General features: G+C 46.0%; 1 long non-coding RNA gene across 3 annotated transcripts in view; it reads right to left on the bottom strand.

The window, feature by feature from the left end:
- The window catches only part of LOC127930134 (uncharacterized), a 40,489-nt gene extending 19,994 nt beyond the window's left edge, over positions 1-20,495 (bottom strand). For 2 of the 3 annotated variants that reach the window (XR_008136928.1, XR_008136898.1), the window contains exon 1: positions 19,260-20,494. This is a non-coding gene — a long non-coding RNA (uncharacterized LOC127930134). Of the gene's footprint in view, positions 1-19,259 lie in introns of all 3 variants that reach the window. The other variant, XR_008136891.1, reaches the window with a different exon arrangement.
- Positions 20,496-21,935: the final 1,440 nt, after the last annotated feature.

The following is a 21,935-nucleotide window of genomic DNA, read 5'->3' as shown; positions in this document are numbered from 1 at the left end:
TAGGGAACATTATGGAGCCCTAGAGAGAACGATGCCGGCTCTGACATAGGGAACAGTATGGAGCCTTAGAGAGAACGATGCAGGCTCTGACATAGGGAACAGTATGGAGCCCTAGAGAGAACGATGGAGGCTCTGATATAGGGAACAGTATGGAGCCTTAGAGAGAACGATGCAGGCTCTGACATAGGGAACAGTATGGAGCCCTAGAGAGAACGATGCAGGCTCTGACATAGGGAACATTATGGAGCCCTAGAGAGAACGATGCAGGCTCTGACATAGGGAACATTATGGAGCCTTAGAGAGAACGATGCAGGCTCTGACATAGGGAACAGTATGGAGCCCTAGAGAGAACGATGCAGGCTCTGACATAGGGAACATTATGGAGCCCTAGAGAGAACGATGCAGGCTCTGACATAGGGAACAGTATGGAGCCTTAGAGAGAACGATGCAGGCTCTGACATAGGGAACATTATGGAGCCTTAGAGAGAACGATGCAGGCTCTGACATAGGGAACAGTATGGAGCCCTAGAGAGAACGATGCAGGCTCTGACATAGGGAACAGTATGGAGCCCTAGAGAGAACGATGCAGGCTCTGACATAGGGAACATTATGGAGCCTTAGAGAGAACGATGCAGGCTCTGACATAGGGAACATTATGGAGCCCTAGAGAGAACGATGCAGGCTCTGACATAGGGAACATTATGGAGCCCTAGAGAGAACGATGGAGGCTCTGACATAGGGAACATTATGGAGCCCTAGAGAGAACAATGCCGGCTCTGACATAGGGAACAGTATGGAGCCCTAGAGAGAACGATGCAGGCTCTGACATAGGGAACAGTATGGAGCCCTAGAGAGAACGATGCAGGCTCTGACATAGGGAACAGTATGGAGCCCTAGAGAAAACAATGCAGGCTCTGACATAGGGAACAGTATGGAGCCCTAGAGAGAACGATGCAGGCTCTGACATAGGGAACAGTATGGAGCCCTAGAGAGAACGATGCAGGCTCTGACATAGGGAACAGTATGGAGCCCTAGAGAGAACGATGCAGGCTCTGACATAGGGAACAGTATGGAGCCCTAGAGAGAACGATGCAGGCTCTGACATAGGGAACATTATGGAGCCCTAGAGAGAACGATGCAGGCTCTGACATAGGGAACAGTATGGAGCCTTAGAGAGAACGATGCAGGCTCTGACATAGGGAACAGTATGGAGCCCTAGAGAGAACGATGCAGGCTCTGACATAGGGAACAGTATGGAGCCTTAGAGAGAACGATGCAGGCTCTGACATAGGGAACAGTATGGAGCCCTAGAGAGAACGATGCAGGCTCTGACATAGGGAACAGTATGGAGCCTTAGAGAGAACGATGCAGGCTCTGACATAGGGAACAGTATGGAGCCTTAGAGAGAACGATGCAGGCTCTGACATAGGGAACAGTATGGAGCCCTAGAGAAAACGATGCAGGCTCTGACATAGGGAACAGTATGGAGCCTTAGAGAGAACGATGCAGGCTCTGACATAGGGAACAGTATGGAGCCTTAGAGAGAACGATGCAGGCTCTGACATAGGGAACAGTATGGAGCCCTAGAGAGAACGATGCAGGCTCTGACATAGGGAACAGTATGGAGCCCTAGAGAGAACGATGCAGGCTCTGACATAGGGAACAGTATGGAGCCTTAGAGAGAACGATGCAGGCTCTGACATAGGGAACAGTATGGAGACCTAGAGAAAACGATGCAGGCTCTGACATAGGGAACAGTATGGAGCCTTAGAGAGAACGATGTAGGCTCTGACATAGGGAACAGTATGGAGACCTAGAGAGAACGATGCAGGCTCTGACATAGGGAACAGTATGGAGACCTAGAGAGAACGATGCAGGCTCTGACATAGGGAACAGTATGGAGCCCTAGAGAGAACGATGCAGGCTCTGACATAGGGAACAGTATGGAGCCCTAGAGAGAACGGTGCAGGCTCTGACATAGGGAACAGTATGGAGCCTTAGAGAGAACGATGCCGGCTCTGACATAGGGAACAGTATGGAGCCCTAGAGAGAACGATGCAGGCTCTGACATAGGGAACAGTATGGAGCCTTAGAGAGAACGATGCCAGCTCTGACATAGGGAACAGTATGGAGCCTTAGAGAGAACGATGCAGGCTCTGACATAGGGAACAGTATGGAGCCCTAGAGAAAACGATGCAGGCTCTGACATAGGGAACAGTATGGAGACCTAGAGAGAACGATGCAGGCTCTGACATAGGGAACAGTATGGAGCCTTAGAGAACGATGCAGGCTCTGACATAGGGAACAGTATGGAGCCCTAGAGAGAACGATGCAGGCTCTGACATAGGGAACAGTATGGAGCCCTAGAGAGAACGATGCAGGCTCTGACATAGGGAACAGTATGGAGCCTTAGAGAGAACGATGCAGGCTCTGACATAGGGAACAGTATGGAGACCTAGAGAAAACGATGCAGGCTCTGACATAGGGAACAGTATGGAGCCCTAGAGAGAACGATGCAGGCTCTGACATAGGGAACAGTATGGAGCCCTAGAGAGAACGATGCAGGCTCTGACATAGGGAACAGTATGGAGACCTAGAGAGAACGATGCAGGCTCTGACATAGGGAACAGTATGGAGCCCTAGAGAGAACGATGCAGGCTCTGACATAGGGAACAGTATGGAGCCCTAGAGAGAACGATGCAGGCTCTGACATAGGGAACAGTATGGAGCCCTAGAGAGAACGATGCAGGCTCTGACATAGGGAACAGTATGGAGCCCTAGAGAGAACGATGCAGGCTCTGACATAGGGAACAGTATGGAGCCCTAGAGAGAACAATGCCGGCTCTGACATAGGGAACAGTATGGAGACCTAGAGAGAACGATGCAGGCTCTGACATAGGGAACAGTATGGAGCCTTAGAGAGAACGATGCAGGCTCTGACATAGGGAACAGTATGGAGCCTTAGAGAGAACGATGCAGGCTCTGACATAGGGAACAGTATGGAGACCTAGAGAGAACGATGCAGGCTCTGACATAGGGAACAGTATGGAGCCCTAGAGAGAACGATGCAGGCTCTGACATAGGGAACAGTATGGAGACCTAGAGAGAACGATGCAGGCTCTGACATATTTATGTGTTTTAAAAAAGAGCAGTGTTTTCTACTGGATGGCGGCCGGGTGCTGGACAGAGCTTTGGATCTCCAACGTTATGAGAGTGTGAGTCAGCTGACAGTGTTAAGGAGTGGGAGGAGGACGGCAGAGAACTGTCACTTCCTTTACAGAGCCAGCATCCGGCATCTAGTGTCCTCACCAGCTCAGCATCAGCTGGTTAGTAGGCTGAGTCGGTGTCCACCCATCACCGAACGTTGACGTGAAAGGGACTGTCCTTTCTAGTCATACTATTTCTATGGCAACATCTGCACCGCATATTCTGATGAATGCTATTTTTCAGAAATAAACTTATGTAGATTTTGTTTATTTGTTTATTCAACTTCTATTGTCGTCCAAGAGAGGCTGAATGGCAGATTTTTTACAGGACATCTGCATAGACTTTCCAAACTTATATAAGTTCCCACATTGGCATAAAACAGCTATGGGGCACATATGAATCAAATTTGTGCTGGCAACATCCCCATACTGAGGGTAAATAGTTACAGACCAAACTGTGTTTTCCCCTCTGCATACAGTATGTCTATAAGATTAATAATGTCTTATGTATTGCAGGAGTTATATAGTTATAGAGCTGTGAAAGTGGGGGAGACAGAAAGAAAAGGAAGTAGAAACTGAGGGAATGAAAGAGAAGGAGGGAGAGAGGGGGGAGCTAAAGTCAGAGGGTGGGTGTAGGGGAGCAGGGGAGGAGAGGAAGGAGGGAGAGAGGGGAGAGCTGAAGTCAGAGGGTGGGTGTAGGGGAGCAGGGGAGGAGAGGAAGGAGGGAGAGAGGGGAGAGCTGAAGTCAGAGGGGGTGTAGGGAGCAGGGGAGGAGAGGAAGGAGGGGGAGAGGGGAGAGGTGAAGTCAGAGGGTGGGTGTAGGGGAGCAGGGGAGGAGAGGAAGGAGGGAGAGAGGGGAGAGCTGAAGTCAGAGGGGGGTGTAGGGGAGCAGGGGAGGAGAGGAAGGAGGGAGAGAGGGGGAGCTGAGGGGAGTCAGAGGGGGGTGTGGGGAGCAGGGGAGGAGAGGAAGGAGGGAGAGAGGGGAGAGCTGAAGTCAGAGGGTGGGTGTAGGTGAGCAGGGGAGGAGAGGAAGGAGGGAGAGAGGGGAGAGCTGAAGTCAGAGGGGGGTGGGGGAGCAGGGGAGGAGAGGAAGGAGGGAGAGAGGGGAGAGCTGATGTCAGAGGGGGTGTAGGGGAGCAGGGGAGGAGAGGAAGGAGGGAGAGAGGGGAGAGCTGAAGTCAGAGGGTGGGTGTAGGTGAGCAGGGGAGGAGAGGAAGGAGGGAGAGAGGGGAGAGCTGAAGTCAGAGGGTGGGTGTAGGTGAGCAGGGGAGGAGAGGAAGGAGGGAGAGAGGGGAGAGCTGATGTCAGGGGGGGTGTAGGGGAGCAGGGGAGGAGAGGAAGGAGGGAGAGAGGGAGAGCTGAAGTCTGAAGTCAGAGGGTGGGTGTAGGGGAGCAGGGGAGGAGAGGAAGGAGGGAGAGAGGGAGAGCTGATGTCAGAGGGGGGTGTAGGGGAGCAGGGGAGGAGAGGAAGGAGGGAGAGAGGGGAGAGCTGAAGTCAGAGGGTGGGTGTAGGGGAGCAGGGGAGGAGAGGAAGGAGGGAGAGAGGGGAGAGCTGAAGTCAGAGGGTGGGTGTAGGTGAGCAGGGGAGGAGGGAAGGAGGGAGAGAGGGAGAGCTGAAGTCAGAGGGTGGGTGTAGGGGAGCAGGGGAGGAGAGGAAGGAGGGAGAGGGGGGAGAGCTGAGTCAGAGGGGGTAGGGGAGCAGGGGAGGAGAGGAAGGAGGGAGAGAGGGAGAGCTGAAGTCAGAGGGTGGGTGTAGGGGAGCAGGGGAGGAGAGGAAGGAGGGAGGAGAGCTGAAGTCAGAGGGTGGGTGTAGGTGAGCAGGGGAGGAGGGAAGGAGGGAGAGCTGATGTCAGAGGGGGGGTGTAGGGGAGCAGGGGAGGAGAGGAAGGAGGGAGAGAGGGGAGAGCTGAAGTCAGAGGGGGTGTATGGGAGCAGGGGAGGAGAGGAAGGAGGGAGAGAGGGGAGAGCTGAAGTCAGAGGGTGGGTGTAGGGGAGCAGGGGAGGAGAGGAAGGAGGGAGAGAGGGGAGAGCTGAAGTCAGAGGGTGGGTGTAGGGGAGCAGGGGAGGAGAGGAAGGAGGGAGAGAGGGGAGAGCTGAAGTCAGAGGGTGGGTGTAGGGGAGCAGGGGAGGAGAGGAAGGAGGGAGAGAGGGGAGAGCTGAAGTCAGAGGGTGGGTGTAGGGGAGCAGGGGAGGAGAGGAAGGAGGGGGAGAGGGGAGAGCTGTAGTCAGAGGGGGTGTAGGGGAGCAGGGGAGGGGAGGAAGGAGGGAGTTAAAAAAGAGACAGAAGGAGTCACAGGGAGTCAGGTGTGGGAGGTGGGTGGAGGAGGAGTGAAGAGGCGGGGTAAGGGCAGAGCCTCAGAGGGAGCTCTCTGCTGACAGGAATGGGATTTGCCCAGGCACAGGCAGACACAGAGCCAAGCCCAGGCCCAGACTTGAGAGGGCCTTGTTTCTCTCTCACAAATGCCTCATACACTTTTTTTCTTTCTTCCTCCCTCCCTCTGTCCTTTCTCATCCCCCTTACAGAATCACTCCCTCTTTCAATCTGTCCTTCTATTTCTCCTCATCCACTTATTGAATATCATTGTCTCTCTCCACACTCTCTCCTCTCACTCCACTCTCTCTCTCACCCCTAGAACAAACAAACGTTTACATATGTAGAATCTTAATTCGACCAGATTCTCACTGCAGAAAAATAATCCTGCAGCAACAGGAAATGTGAATTATTGTGTGGATTGTAATTCATGGACTTTGTGTAGGGGTTGATACATTTTTAGTTTGAGCAAATCAAGTCTGACATTTTAGAGTGGAAATTACACACTTTAAAAGCCTTTTTAGCCTTGAATACATTACAAGTTTGCATTTCCTTCAACAACAGGGTGATCAAATTAAGATCCTACACCTGTACATATTCACGTGCCTTCCTTATATTTACATATTGCATTTCTGCAGCGTTATAATAGTTCTATAATATTGTGGGTCTGTATACCAGAGAATCCAGGGAGGGTGTTGGCCACGTAAGTAAATAATAATACAAACCAGCTGTGGTCCCAGTTAAACTGCTGCTGTCAGGAGAGCATATGACTGTACCCTACCGCAGAGCTTTCTGACAGCGTTAGAGCTTCTGCAAGCTCTACGCAGTCTCATTTGGTAATTAACGTTACTGACCAGAACTCATATAGTAGAGCTCTCATTTGGTAACTAATGTTACTGACCAGAGCTCAAATAGTAGAGCTCTCATTTGATAACTAATGTTACTGACCAGAGCTCAAATAGTAGAGCTCTCATTTGGTAATTAATGTTACTGACCAGAGCTCAAATAGTAGAGCTCTCATTTGGTAATTAATGTTACTGACCAGAGCTCATATAGTAGAGCTCTCATTTGGTAATTAATGTTACTGACCAGAGCTCATATAGTAGAGCTCTCATTTGATAACTAATGTTACTGACCAGAGCTCAAATAATAGAGCTCTTAGACATCTTTAAAGCTCCTGCATGCTCTAAATGTAGAGCTCTCATTTGGTAACTAAATGTTAATGTTACTGCTAGAGATCATATATTAGAGCTCTCAGTCAGCTTTAGAGTGTTTGCAAGCGCTACAGTAGAGTATGCATAGTATATTTTTGTTTAAAAAAATAAAAAGGATTTTAAAAAGTTACTCATCAGAGCTCATGGAGGCTCATATAGTAGAGCTCTTCGGCAGTTTTAGCTCCTGCAAACTCTAGATGCAGAGCTCTCATTTGGGAGCTAAATGTGAAGTATGACCTAGGGATTATAACCTAGAAAGGATTGAATGCAACTAACTTTGTCTAATGCTCAGAGCTCATATAGTAGAGCTCTCATACCGTTTTAGAGCTCTTGCGAGCTCAAGATGCAGAGCGCTCATGTAACGGCGTTCTTCGTTTGTCGAAAGAGAGTCGGACCGAAATGCAGCGTGGTTGTTACTCATGTTCTTTAATGAATGAATCGCGATACATGAAATAACTATACAAATACAAAAACAACAAACGGAACGTGAAACCTAATACAGCCTATCTGGTGAAAACTACACAGAGACAGGAACAATCACCCACGAAATACAAGTGAAACCCCGGCTACCTAAATACGGTTCCCCATCAGAGACAACAAGAATCACCTGACTCTGATTGAGAACCGCCTCAGGCAGCCAAGCCCATACTAGACACACCCCTAATCAACCACAATCCCAATGCCTACAAAAACCCCAATACGACAATACAATAAACCCATGTCACACCCTGGCCTGAACAAATAATTAAAGAAAACACAAAATACTAAGACCAAGGCGTGACAGCTCATTTGGGAGCTTAATGTTCATAATGACCTATATTACCTAGTCATTGCTGTTATTGTCTGTTATTACTGTTATTGTCAACCAACAAACTATAGAAAACTTAATCAAATGAACTCCTCTCCATTGTTTTGTCAATTTCTGTTTTTGTTATAACTTTGGCTTTCCTCCTGTCTTCTGTGTTAATACTCAGACTTTCCCCCATCAAGTTGTCTGGTCTGTCTATTGTTTTTAAGATGTCTCAGAGCTGAAGTTCTCTCGCTCCAGAAACACGGGCAGCTGGAGGGAGGGAGGGAGGGGTACTGTAAGGCGGGTGGCGCCTGGGGGTGAGGCACAGAATGGTCAGTGTTTATTTTGGAAATGCAGTCCTGCAGACAAACAGCAAGGGAACTGAACCCATAGCGCAGGGGAGCCTTCAAGTTCACCATGGCATATCCTACCTTAGTTCCTGACTTCAACTGTTCTCTTCTGGGACGTCCCATCCCATTCAGGTGATCAGGACTGGGGGGACTACAGTAAATACAGGTTAATGAAACAACCCCCAGAGTATCTGTTTCAAGGAGGAAACGGTGAGGCCTTGTTGTGATTAGTGGTTACAGTTTAACTGGAGAGGTATGCATGGTCTGTGGGTTGGGAGGGTCGGGGCCAAGGCCCAGCCAGATAGGAGTGGTTTTACTGGCCTGGACCCAAATTCATACCTCAGAGTAGAAGTAATAATATTCATTACAATCTAATGGCAAAACTTGTCCTAGATCAGCACTGCAATAGACGAGCCCAGGGGCGAATGGGCCATATTTATAAAGCGTAGGAGGGTTGGTCTAGGATCAGTTCCCCCGTCCATGTAATCTTATTCAATTTGATCTAAAAGATGAAACTGGTCCTAGATCAGCACTCATATGGCTCTATTTTAACAAACCTAATGCAATGGAAAATCTAAGCACTGGCGGTAGCTATAGGTTCAGGGTGTCAGAAATATTTATTCTATTTTCATAACCAGAATTAAGGACACAGTACAGGGCGGAGAGGTGAAAGAGCTGGGTTTTCATGAATAAACAGGTTGAATGTGTGTCGAGGCTTGACCCCTCACTGGCCAATCAGAATGTGCTCCATGGCTAAATATGTGTCTTCTTGAAGTTGTGTTTTTACAGTCCTGTATGTATTGTGTTTTCATCCACTCCGAATCGAATGTTAGTCCGTTGTGGCCTATTTTGTTCAATAATCTACACAAACAAAATAACAACATTTCAGCCTATCCCATATTTGCTAAATATGTTGAATATGTTTTTGAACAGTAATTGCATGGCTTCAATATGGAAATATACTGTTAACATAGCATTCCCAGTGATATAAGCCTACTGTAAAATGCATTATGTCTGAGCCATGGACGTGTCTAGCGTTGTCAATAAACCAGATTATTTCACTAGTGGTAACATCTAAAAACACAGCGAATAATTCCAATCAAAATCAAATAAAACTAAACAACTTGTTTTTAAAAAATGGCTCCCCGTGGGCTTGTAATATTAGGCCTAAAACAACACAAACTACGCAGGGTTTTACACACATCCAAACTGTTCACACGAGGGAAAAGAAAGTAGTGTCTTTACCACGTGACAAGTAAACAAACAAACAGGTAAATATATCCTACAAGCAGATTCAGCACCACAGACATCGATCGGAATTCCCTCGATTTGACAGTTAGGTCCAACAGAGAAAAGGGGAAGACGCATTTTGTTTAATAACTTGATGTTCCTAAACAGGCTTCCTACAGTTACTGACACCTATCATGCAATGGGAATCCCACATAATGAGTACAAACTTTCACAGAAGCTGGACAAAAATAATGTCCAATATAAAAAGAGAAATTACTCTTTTGCTGCTTGTGATTTTTTAATAAACATTGGTGATGTATATTAGGCTACTGTGTGCGCCTCCACTGGCAAAATACCGCTATGATCAGCTTTAAGTCGCTCTTAAATATCCCCAGATAGGCTCACTGAAATTGCCATATTGGCACGTGGTTTTAAGGACACGCCTCAAATATTTCCACCCCTCCCATCTCAGCGCAAGTCAATCGATTTTAGACAGTTAAATTGCCGAACCTGGCGTAAGGGCTGGAAAATGCCAATGCGACAGTTTTTACATGACGAAATTGCAAACTAACGTGCGTTTGACACTTGCGCCTCCTTACCGCCAGCCCAAAATAGAGCCCCTATTCTCTGAGACAATTTGTGAATAGGAGCCTCGCCTCTCAGCTCGAGTGAGTCAGGTTTCGCTACGGTCTTTATGGCAGTTCTGTCTCTACTCTATGTGTAGGTCCAGGAGTCTGGCTGGACATCACCACCCCACACAGACACCTCATGTTGAAACTATCCAGAATATGTACGTGTCAACTACTCCCAGTCTCATAGCAGCAGATACTATGGGACAGTTTCCCAGACATAGATTAAGCCTATGCCTGGACAAAGAAGCACATTTAAGCATTGAGAATGCTTTTCAGTCCAGGACTAGTCCTAATCTGTGTCTGGGAAACCAACCCTATGAATATACAGCTAGGCTTCTAGGCCCTCACATATTGTCATCACTGTTAGTGATACAACTAAGGAGTCTGTATGTAGCCCACTTAATCATCTTTACTATATCCTGACTTCTGTCTATGAGGTGTGGTAATGTGGGTTGCTCTCTCTCTTCATGTATGATTTCCCCTTCCTTCAGATGCATGTGAACTGTTTGCATCTCCCTATAGGGAGTCTCAATCAGCCCAGTCTGGGGCTGGAGACAGCGAGACCAGCCACCATATTGTGTGTGTGTGTGTGTGTGTGTGTGTGTGTGTGTGTGTGTGTGTGTGTGTGTGTGTGTGTGTGTGTGTGTGTGTGTGTGTGTGTGTGTGTGTGTGTGTGTGTGTGTGTGCGTGCGTGCGTGCGTGCGTGCGTGCGTGCGTGTATGGTTACCATTGTGACTGTGACAGAAACACATAATCATTTCCACCTGTAGATGATTCCAAAGTTAGTAAGAATTCTACATCCATGGCTGTGATCAGTTTGACGCAGTAACATTCCATTCCAACTCCTCACAGCAGTTGGTACAAACGGCTGTGTTTTATTAAGCTGCTCATCTCTGATATTGTGATTCTGTTTCCCTCCAAAACAGGTGGCAGCCGAGTTGTCCCAACAAACATAAAGGGCATAGTTGACTGAGAGTTCAGTAGGCTCTCTATCTCATCTCTCTCTCATCTCTCTCGCATCTCTCTCGCATCTCTCTCTCTCTCTCTCTCTCTCTCTCTCTCTCTCTCTCTCTCTCTCTCTCTCTCTCTCTCTGTCTCTGTCTCTCTCTCTCTCTCTCTCTGTCTCTCTCTCTCTCTGTCTCTCTCTCTCTGTCTCTGTCTCTCTCTCTCTCTCTCTCTCTCTCTCTCTCTCTCTCTCTCTGTCTCTCTCTGTCTCTCTCTCTCTCTCTCTCTCTCTCTCTGTCTCTGTCTCTCTGTCTCTCTCTCTCTCTCTCTCTCTCTCTCTCTCTCTCTCTCTCTCTCTCTCTGTCTCTCTCTCTCTCTCTCTCTCTGTACACTCTCTCTCTCTCTCTCTCTCTCTCTCAAATCTCTCTCTCTCTCTGAGGCCTGAAAATCCCTCTCTCTCTGTCTCTTCTCTCTCTCCTCTTCTCTCTGTCTTCTGGAGGGGACTCTCTGTCTCTCTCTCTCTCTCTCTCTCTCTCTCTCTCTCTTGCCTTTCTCTCTCTGTGTCTCTCTCTCTCTCTCTCTCTCTCTCTCTGTCTCTGTCTCTCTCTCTCTCTCTCTCTCTCTCTGTCTCTGTCTCTGTCTCTCTCTCTCTCTCTGACACACAAACAAACAGACATGTACACAAATAAACTGCAATTTAACAGGATTTACTTGAGGCCTGAAAATCCCATCAGGGACACATCATCTTATACCCTCAATCCCATTTCCCTACTTCATGGAGGGGACAATCCCTGCAGCTCACCATCAGAGACGTCACAGCAGCACCAGTCACTTTGCCTTTCTGACAAGTATAGATAGATAGACGTATAGATACACACTGAGTGTACAATACATTAAGGACACCCCTCCCGCTTGTGCCCTCAGAACAGCCTCAATTCATCCGGGCATGGACTCTACAAGGTGTCCAAAGTGTTCCACAGGGTTGCTGGCCCATGTTGACCCCAATGCTTCCCACAGTTGTGTCAAGTTGGCTGGATGTCCTTTGGGTGGTGGACCATTCTTGATACACACAGGAAACTGTTGAGCATAAAAAACCCAGCAGCGTTGCAGTTCTAGATTTTTTTAAAAGCGGTGTGCCTGGCACCTACTCCCCAGCAATGTAATGGGGTTTTACCAGCGTTTCGGCATCACAGACCCTGAGGAAGGCACAGTGATGCCGAAACATAGGTAAATACCCATTCAATTGCTGGGAGTTTATATGTGCCACTTCCTTTATTTTGATAGTTTACACTCAGTGTAGATAGACATAGATAGCAACATACTTAATATCCCAGGAAAAGGTTCAGGAACAGTATAGTTATCACGTGATAATGTCAGTCACTCTATCACATGGAGTTCTTTTCAAACAGTGATATTCAGTCGGGGAAAAGATTTTGTTGGGGAGTAAATGTTTTTATTGGTTCTCTTCATTTTGAGATAAACATTTAAAGGATTGCAGGTTATGTTTTATGTGAAAATAAGAATTAGCAGATTTTACGGTTGTATCATTAGATTTGGGGTTCCCGCCGAAAAAGTTTGAATAGCACTGTTTTAAACCAAGAAACGGTGTTCAACGCTTGTGTCAGTGAGGAGAAACACGGGACAACTACAGGGAAATGGTATTTAAATGTCAAGTGCAGTACGATGTCTACGGATTGCGGTTTGTTTAAATCCCGGCCTTAGCTATTCAAGAGAACTAAACTACTACCTCAGCGTGGAAGGCTTTTGGAAAACCAGCCTCTTGACTGAACCCTGTGATTGAGGGGGTGACACTCCCGCCAAGAGGAGCCATAGCTCCAGATAAGTGGGTGGGCGGGGGTAGGCTTCTCCTGGAGTCCCTCGCGGTGCTGATAAGTGGGTGAGTGTGAGGGAGTTGTCTCGGCTTGTCCCCACTTGTCTCCACTGCGTGCCTCGACATTCACTGGCCGCTCTAATCCAGGACCCCTGCTGCTGCGTTGCCTTTCAGCCCGACCGTAATCCACTGGCTGCTATTGGCATCCCACTGAGATATTAAATCAGACACACGCAGTCCCAGAGTGTCTAACTGAGCTCTCCATTCTCCAAGCAGTGGCTGTGACACTGAAAGTTTAAACAAGCCACAGAGTAAATGCTCAGACACACCAATAGCATCTGCTGACTCAGAGTACTTAGCACCTCTGAATGTAATTTGCGAAATGAGTGCGCACCAATTTAACTTGTAGAATCGCGTGAAAAATGACGGCAGTCTTGACATGACAGCAGGTGGTCCCTAAAACACAGCGGGCTGAACGATCTGAAGATAAACGGCAGATCCACATTTGGTGAGATGTGTGAGAGCCTTAAAAGCGCTTGGCTAACAGTTCTCTTTGGTTGTCTTACCTGGATTCATTTCAGTGGTGCAGGTTCTAGTGGATTACAGTGAGCAATAAGAAATCCATCTCTGCCTTTTTTGATGAGTGCTCCAACTCCTTTTTTAACTTGAATGAGTCTGTTTGGACGTTCTACTCCTTTTTAACTTGAATTAGTCTGTTTGGACGTTCTACTCCTTTTTAACTTGAATGAGTCTGTTTGGACGTTCTACTCCTTTTTAACTTGAATGAGTCTGTTTGGACGTTCTACTCCTTTTTAACTTGAATGAGTCTGTTTGGACGTTCTACTCCTTTTTAACTTGAATGAGTCTGTTTGGACGTTCTACTCCTTTTTAACTTGAATGAGTCTGTTTGGACGTTCTACTCCTTTTTAACTTGAATGAGTCTGTTTGGACGTTCTACTCCTTTTTAACTTGAATGAGTCTGTTTGGACGTTCTACTCCTTTTTAACTTGAATGAGTCTGTTTGGACGTTCTACTCCTTTTTAACTTGAATTAGTCTGTTTGGACGTTCTACTCCTTTTTAACTTGAATGAGTCTGTTTGGACGTTCTACTCCTTTTTTTTAACTTGAATGAGTCTGTTTGGACGTTCTACTTTTTAACCTTTTAACTTGAATGAGTCTGTTTGGACGTTCTACTCCTTTTTAACTTGAATGAGTCTGTTTGGACGTTCTACTCCTTTTTAACTTGAATTAGTCTGTTTGGACGTTCTACTCCTTTTTAACTTGAATGAGTCTGTTTGGACGTTCTACTCCTTTTTAACTTGAATGAGTCTGTTTGGACGTTCTACTCCTTTTTAATTTGAATTAGTCTGTTTGGACGTTTTTTCTTGATAAACCATTCTCAAGGTTCTAGCATCTGTTGGTACTTTCAACAACAGGAATGTGGTTTCTATTGATTTTGATATTTTTATGTGTGTAGGTTATTGTTGAATTGATGAGTCTGATATTCTTTACCTCTTGCATGTCATCTTGGGGAACCATGGCTCTTCCATTCACTTTAGTAGGAATTTATATTCTGGCCAAAAGAAGTCAGGACTGCTATATGATTTATATCCTACCAACATACATAATCTGGGGGAAATATATCTCTTACATTCATTTTTAGTGTGCATTTCTTAGCTTGTCCACAAAAAAGAAAGCCTTTAAGTTCTATGTGGTTAAACCAAGCAACATGTCTCTTGGTTGGCTGTCTATGTGGTTATACCCAACAACATGTCTCTTGGTTGGCTGTCTATGTGGTTATACCCAACAACATGTCTCTTGGTTGGCTGTCTATGTGGTTATACCCAACAACATGTCTCTTGGTTGGCTGTCTATGTGGTTATACCCAACAACATGTCTCTTGGTTGGCTGTCTATGTGGTTATACCCAACAACATGTCTCTTGGTTGGCTGTCTATGTGGTTATACCCAACAACATGTCTCTTGGTTGGCTGTCTATGTGGTTATACCCAACAACATGTCTCTTGGTTGGCTGTCTATGTGGTTATACCCAATAGCATGTCTCTTGGTTGGCTGTCTATGTGGTTATACCCAACAACATGTCTCTTGGTTGGCTGTCTATGTGGTTATACCCAACAACATGTCTCTTGGTTGGCTGTCTATGTGGTTATACACAGCAACATGTCTCTTGGTTGGCTGTCTATGTGGTTATACCCAACAACATGTCTCTTGCTTGGCTGTCTATGTGGTTATACCCAACAACATGTCTCTTGGTTGGCTGTCTATGTAGTTATACCCAACAACATGTCTCTTGGTTGGCTGTCTATGTGGTTATACACAGCAACATGTCTCTTGGTTGGCTGTCTATGTGGTTATACCCAACAACATGTCTCTTGGTTGGCTGTCTATGTGGTTATACCCAACAACATGTCTCTTGGTTGGCTGACTATGTGGTTATACCTAACAACATGTCTCTTGGTTGGCTGTCTATGTGGTTATACCCAACAACATGTCTCTTGGTTGGCTGTCTATGTGGTTATACCCAACAACATGTCTCTTGGTTGGCTGTCTATGTGGTTATACCCAACAACATGTCTCTTGGTTGGCTGTCTATGTGGTTATACCCAACAACATGTCTCTTGGTTGGCTGTCTATGTGGTTATACCCAACAACATGTCTCTTGGTTGGCTGACTATGTGGTTATACCCAACAACATGTCTCTTGGTTGGCTGACTATGTGGTTATACCCAACAACATGTCTCTTGGTTGGCTGACTATGTGGTTATACCCAACAACATGTCTCTTGGTTGGCTGTCTATGTGGTTATACCCAACAACATGTCTCTTGGTTGGCTGTCTATGTGGTTATACCCAACAACATGTCTCTTGGTTGGCTGTCTATGTGGTTATACCCAACAGCATGTCTCTTGGTTGGCTGTCTATGTGTTACACCAGCTCTGTGTTACACCAGCTCTGTCAGAAAGAATGGGCCAAAAATCACCCAAATTATTGTGGGAAGCCTGTGGAAGGCTACCCAAAACTTTGACCCAAATTAAACAATTTAAAGGCAATGCTACCAAATACAAATTGAGTGTATGTAAACTTCTGACCCACTGGGAATGTGATGAAAGAAATAAAAGCTGAAATAGATCATTCTCTCTACTATAATTCTGACATTTCACATTCTTAAAATAAAGTGGTGATCCTAACTGACCTAAGACAGGGAATTTTTACTATGATTAAATGTCAGCAATTGTGAAAAACTGAGTTTAAATATATTTGGTTAAGGTGTATGTAAACTTCCGACTTCAAATGTATGTGGACTTTTAGGGTGGACATTGGGACTGAGCCTTATTGTATGACTGGACCAGAGAAAGACTGCAGCTCAGTGGTGGGCTCGTCCATTAAAGTACCCGTGTCAAACCTGTGGTTCCAAACCAGGAAGAGCTGTACAGCACCAACTGTTGCCTCACACAGCTGTCCAAGCTATCCACATCTGGCCAAGCATGCAGGCAGGACAAAACTATGCACAGCGCTAGGCAGAATGCTCTGTGTATACACACACTCACAACTTCTCATTTGCAAAAGATAAAGCATAGCAGTGTGAACAGAAAAAATGGGAGTAAACACAAAAGCACACACACAGACAAATGTGTGCACACACAGACACTAACAAGAGCATGCACACACACACACACACACACACACACACACACACACACACACACACACACACACACACACACACACACACACACACACACACACACACACACACACACACACACACACACTATTGAGGTGTGAGACCTTGGAATAGGATCACCACCACAGAGATACACAGCTGGACATCAGTGGACATCTGGCCTGTGGCCAGACTGACCGACTCACTGACTGCCTCACAGAGAGCAGCAATGAATACTGTAGTGAGTGGGAAAATCATTACCATGCTGGCTAACCATGCTGCTGTCTGATGAAAACCACTAACTCTCAGGAGAACTGATCTCAGTCATCTCTCTGTCTGTCGCTCATCAGCTGATTGGTTAAACAGAGTCGTGTGTGTGTGTGTGTGTGTGTGTGTGTGTGTGTGTGTGTGTGTGTGTGTGTGTGTGTGTGTGTGTGTGTGTGTGTGTGTGTGTGTGTGTGTGTGTGTGTGTGTGTGTGTGTGTGTGTGTGTGTGTGTTAGAGGTCGACCGATTAATCGGAATGGCAGGTTAATTAGGGCCGATTTCAAGTTTTCATAACAATCGGAAATCTGTATTTTTGGACACCGATTTGGACGATTTTATTTTATTTTACACCTTTATTTAACTAGGCAAGTCAGTTAAGAACACATTCTTATTTTCAATGGCGGCCTAGGAACGGTGGGTTAACTGCCTTGTTCAGGGGCAGAATTACACATTTGTACCTTGTCAGCTCGGGGATTCGTTTTTGCAACCTTCCGGATGCAAGGACCGTGGCTTTTGTGGAGCGATGGGTAACGATGCATCGAGGGTGGCTGCTGTCGATGTGTTCCTGGTCCGAGCCCAGGTAGGGGCGAGGTGAGGGATGGAAGCTATACTGTTACACTGGCAATACTAAAGGGCCTATAAGAACATCCAATAGTCAAATGTATATGAAATACAAATGGTATAGAGAGAAATAGTCCTATAATAACTACAACCTAAAACGTCTTACCTGGGAATATTGAAGACTCATGTTAAAAGGAACCACCAGCTTTCATATGTTCTCATGTTCTGAGCAAGGAACTTAAACATTAGCTTCCTTACATGGCACATATTGCACTTTTACTTTCTTCTCCAACACTTGGTTTTTGCATTATTTAATTAAACCAAATTGAACATGTTTCATTATTTATTTGAGGTTAAATTTATTTTATTGCTGTATTATATTAAGTTCAAATAAGTGGTCATTCAGTATTGTTGTAATTGTCATTATTACAAATAAAAGTTTAAAATCGGCCGATTAATCGGTATTGGCTTTTTTTTGGGTCCTCCAATAATCTGTATCGGCGTTGAAAAATCATAATCGGTCGATGTCTAGTGTGTGTGTGTGTGTGTGTGTGTGTGTGTGTGTGTGTGTGTGTGTGTGTGTGTGTGTGTGTGTGTGTGTGTGTGTGTGTGTGTGTGTGTGTGTGTGTGTGTGTGTGTGTGTGTCCTGTTTGGATGTGCATGCGTTCATGCGTATGTGTGTTTTTCTGTGTCTTCATGTGTGTGAACATGTGCCTGTGTCTATGTAGATGTGAAGAGCACCTGGAATACGGCCCTCACACATAGTCTCATAGTTCACAGCAGTATTATGGATGAAATAGTGGCCAGGGGGCTTGGATGGGAGGCAACTCTCTAGGAGAGTCAATATCCCCTTCTCTTCCTGTTCTTCTTCCCCAAAACCTCCAGTGGGCCCCCAGCCAGACCTCCCTCCAGTGAGTCTCATATATACATATATATATTTATATATATTATGCTCACTGTCTGTTTGACACACAGTAGGCTACACACACACACTTAAGAAACATATTCAAAAACACCAACCCCTTGAAAACATTCAAACTTTCATCCAGCCCCCAACCAACCCCCTCCAATCCAACCCCCCTCAGAAAGTAAGAGTGTGCCTGGGTTCATAATGTAATGTTTTATAATGATCAGTCCTCCTCATGGGTTGGTCAACTGTATTCTGCCTTGGCAGGCCTTCGCCCTTTTCCCCTGGCCTCATCTGGGACAATGGGAGGCAGCCAATCGGGAGAGGCCCTGTCCCAAACCTGCTCCCTGAGCTCCAAATGTGCACACCATTAGGCACAGGGACAGAGCAATTGCTTAATTGGAGGAAAATAGCCTCTTTATCCAGGCTTCTGCCCACACAGATCATCTGCTGCCCCATTGCCCAGTACAGTGTAGCTGTCCTGGTCTGCTATTGGTTTGGGTGCTTGGCCCTTGAGAGCAACTCTGAATTATGTTTTGTTAAATTGGGAACTGGCAACATAACAATGGTGATATTTCATGACAGTGCCGTTATTGGATCCCAGTGTTGTTTGTTCACCTGCTGTTATGAGAGAACATTGAGTCTTTAGAGTTTGCAATAGCATATTTTTGTTTAGGGCTTTGAATATTGATAATGTATCACAGTAAACTGATGTAATGGTAGAAATAATACCGATAGTGTTCTGCTTCTGGTTCTGAATCTGACTCCATTTCATCATCGCGCAGAACTGAAATCCTTGACATGCCCCGCGCATATGGCTTCACTATTTGAGGCGACGCAACCCCACAAGGCCTCGCTTGTCATGCGCGCTCTGAAAATGTGTTTCTGGGGGAATTCTACTTTTTGTTGGGTGTGACTGTCAAGCAGACATGTCGTGTCCCTATGAATATGAGGAATGACACGGTGTCTTTGTAAATCACAGACGCTGGCGGTGCACGTAGGCCTCCGCCATGGCCAGTGTATAAAGATATGACAGGCAGTCCAGGGGGAGCGGCGGCGGCTCTGGACAACGGAGCAGGGCTGGCGCACCGCTGTGGACTCAGAAATTAGGTCAGTCGGCCCTGTCCTCCTTGAACTCTGCCACTTCACATTTCACCGACTATCTCGGACACACAAGACCACATTTACAAACATCAAATATACCATACGGGAACGAACTGCCCGTGCAAATGATGTAACGCCTATATGTTATCCAGTGTAACAATAACCCGACACACAGAGAAGGATAGAGGGAAGGATAGAGGGGAGTTGTAGGCTGGAGGCAACGGGCTTACCTTAGGGAAAAATCCCGTGGATATGGCCGAGATGTCTCCGATGTATTCCCTCTCCGGCAACAAACTTTCCACTCCGTATGTTTGTGCAAAAGCCTCTCGATGACAATTTCCCCTTGCAATTCTGTAATGTTGTCCTCGTTCAAAGCACTAAAGGAAGCTGACACGTCTAAATACAATAGTATGTGTCGAGTGAGGCGGTCCGTTCCCAGACCATTGGTTTGAAAAAGAAAATGGAAAATGGAATAAAACGAAGACGACAAGACTCTTTCACAAGCAATACGAGATAATAGTATAGTGTTGATGTCAGTTACCGGGGATGAGATCATTTCTCGTCGCCAGAAACCCGTTCATTTTAGGCTAAACACCCGAAACTGTATCCATAGTCTAAACTGTTCCGTTTTGGAAAATAAGATCACTGGTTGTAAAATGTGCATCAAAATTACGCGTTCGGTTTCGTCTTGGATTCAAAGTGCATCGCTTAATGGCAACGCTGGTCAATTAGGGTGTTCAATGGGTGGTCGTTCTCCAGGGAGTAGGCTATAGGAGGGGTGCGCTGGGAGATACAGAGCCGAGAGATGTCGCGAGGGGGGTCTTCTTCGCTCGTTATGTTTCCAGATGCCGACTCCCTGTGGTTACAAACGGAGGTGTTGTCCTTATAGCTTTCTATTCTTCTATTTCTCCCTGTCTCTCACTCTCCCTCTTGCTCTTTTCTGTTCTCGCCTATTTAGTCCTCAAGGAGACGTGTTTGGTAAGGTGGTCTCCCCGCGTCCGTCTGAGAGGACCCGAGCCAGCCCGTGATCTCCCTCTCCTCGCGCGCAGCAGACGAGCCCGGCTCTGCCAGCTCAGCGCATGCTTGCTGCTCCGCCCATCCACCATGGGCAGTCAGTCCTCAGCTCCTCTCAAAATAAGTCTCTTTCCTTCCCCGCGGAACATACCGTTTTCTTTAACCCACTTTAACTCTTACAATGAACCATACAGAAAATCATAAGGGATATTTATGTGTTAGGAGACAATTGGTTTGCATGTTTTTAACGCATCTGTGTTACTGGACACGTCTCTGTTTTCCCAAGTTTAAACAGGAAATTGCTGAGCTTCTTTAAAAAAAACTCCTTGCCACATATTTGGTGTTCATATTTAACCCGTTAACTTCTTTATATTCAACAAACGTGTTTCTAGTTGTTTTGGTGTCTTATAAGTGACATTTGCTTATTTTCTATTCATTCGCGTTCAGTTTATTAGAGATGATGGCAGAATATAGTACTATTATAAATATACCTATATAAATTTGTCTATTGTTATTCAATTACTAAATTAATTTAGGAAACGACAGGGACCAATCAATGTACTTAGGCTACCAAGTCAATTAATTCCTAATGCAATAGGTGGCACATACCTAGGCCCATAGCCCTAATAATTATTGCAGTGCACCATTAGGTATAGCCCACTTGTGTTGCTTAGGGAGAACTCCGATACACTGCCTCGGAGTACCAAAAACCCCAGAGCAATTATGGTGTTTCAGGTAAGTGCTGAACCAGTAACATTGTTTTACCTCATCCAACCACCAGAGGTCGTGTCAGTAACAGTCAATTGTGAATTTTGACTCTCCAATCTGGTCATGAGCTACAAAGTGAGCAGGCTTTTGTTCCAGCCCATCATTAATACGCCATATTATCTTGACGAGTAGTTAATAATAATACATGTTTAATTGTCACATGCGGTAGTATGTGACCACATAGTGGTACAGCACCCATGGAGCAAATTAGATTTAACTGCCTTGCAGAGCGCATTGACAGATTTCTGATTTTTCACCTTGTCGGCATGGGTATTCGAACCAGCAATCTTTCGGTTACTCACCCAACACTCTAACCGCTAGGCTACCTGCCGCCCAGTTGTGTCTGGTGTTTTAGTGCTGGATTGCACATATGTCTAGCTCTCCCAAGACTAGGACTAATGATCAAGTCCAACATAACTTTATAATTGATAATGTAAATTGTGCATGATTTTGGGTGAATACGTCTGTCTCTGGGAACATATGGGTGAATACGTCTGTCTCTGGGAACATATGGGTGAATACGTCCGTCTCTGGGAACATATGGGTGAATACGTCTGTCTCTGGGAACATATGGGTGAATACGTCCGTCTCTGGGAACATATGGGTGAATACGTCTGTCTCTGGGAACATATGGGTGAATACGTCTGTCTCTGGGAACATATGGGTGAATACGTCTGTCTCTGGGAACATATGGGTGAATACGTCTCTGGGAACATATGTCTCTGGGAACATATGGGTGAATACGTCTGTCTCTGGGAACATATGGGTGAATACGTCTGTCTCTGGGAACATATGGGTGAATACGTCCGTCTCTGGGAACATATGGGTGAATACGTCTGTCTCTGGGAACATATGGGTGAATACGTCTGTCTCTGGGAACATATGGGTGAATACGTCTGTCTCTGGGAACATATGGGTGAATACGTCTGTCTCTGGGAACATATGGGTGAATACGTCTGTCTCTGGGAACATATGGGTGAATACGTCTGTCTCTGGGAACATATGGGTGAATACGTCCGTCTCTGGGAACATATGGGTGAATACGTCTGTCTCTGGGAACATATGGGTGAATACGTCTGTCTCTGGGAACATATGGGTGAATACGTCCGTCTCTGGGAACATAT

Source organism: Oncorhynchus keta, chromosome 5 (assembly GCF_023373465.1).
Source record: "Oncorhynchus keta strain PuntledgeMale-10-30-2019 chromosome 5, Oket_V2, whole genome shotgun sequence".
Taxonomy (NCBI): domain Eukaryota; kingdom Metazoa; phylum Chordata; class Actinopteri; order Salmoniformes; family Salmonidae; genus Oncorhynchus; species Oncorhynchus keta.
This window is presented reverse-complemented; position numbering and strand designations above follow the sequence as displayed.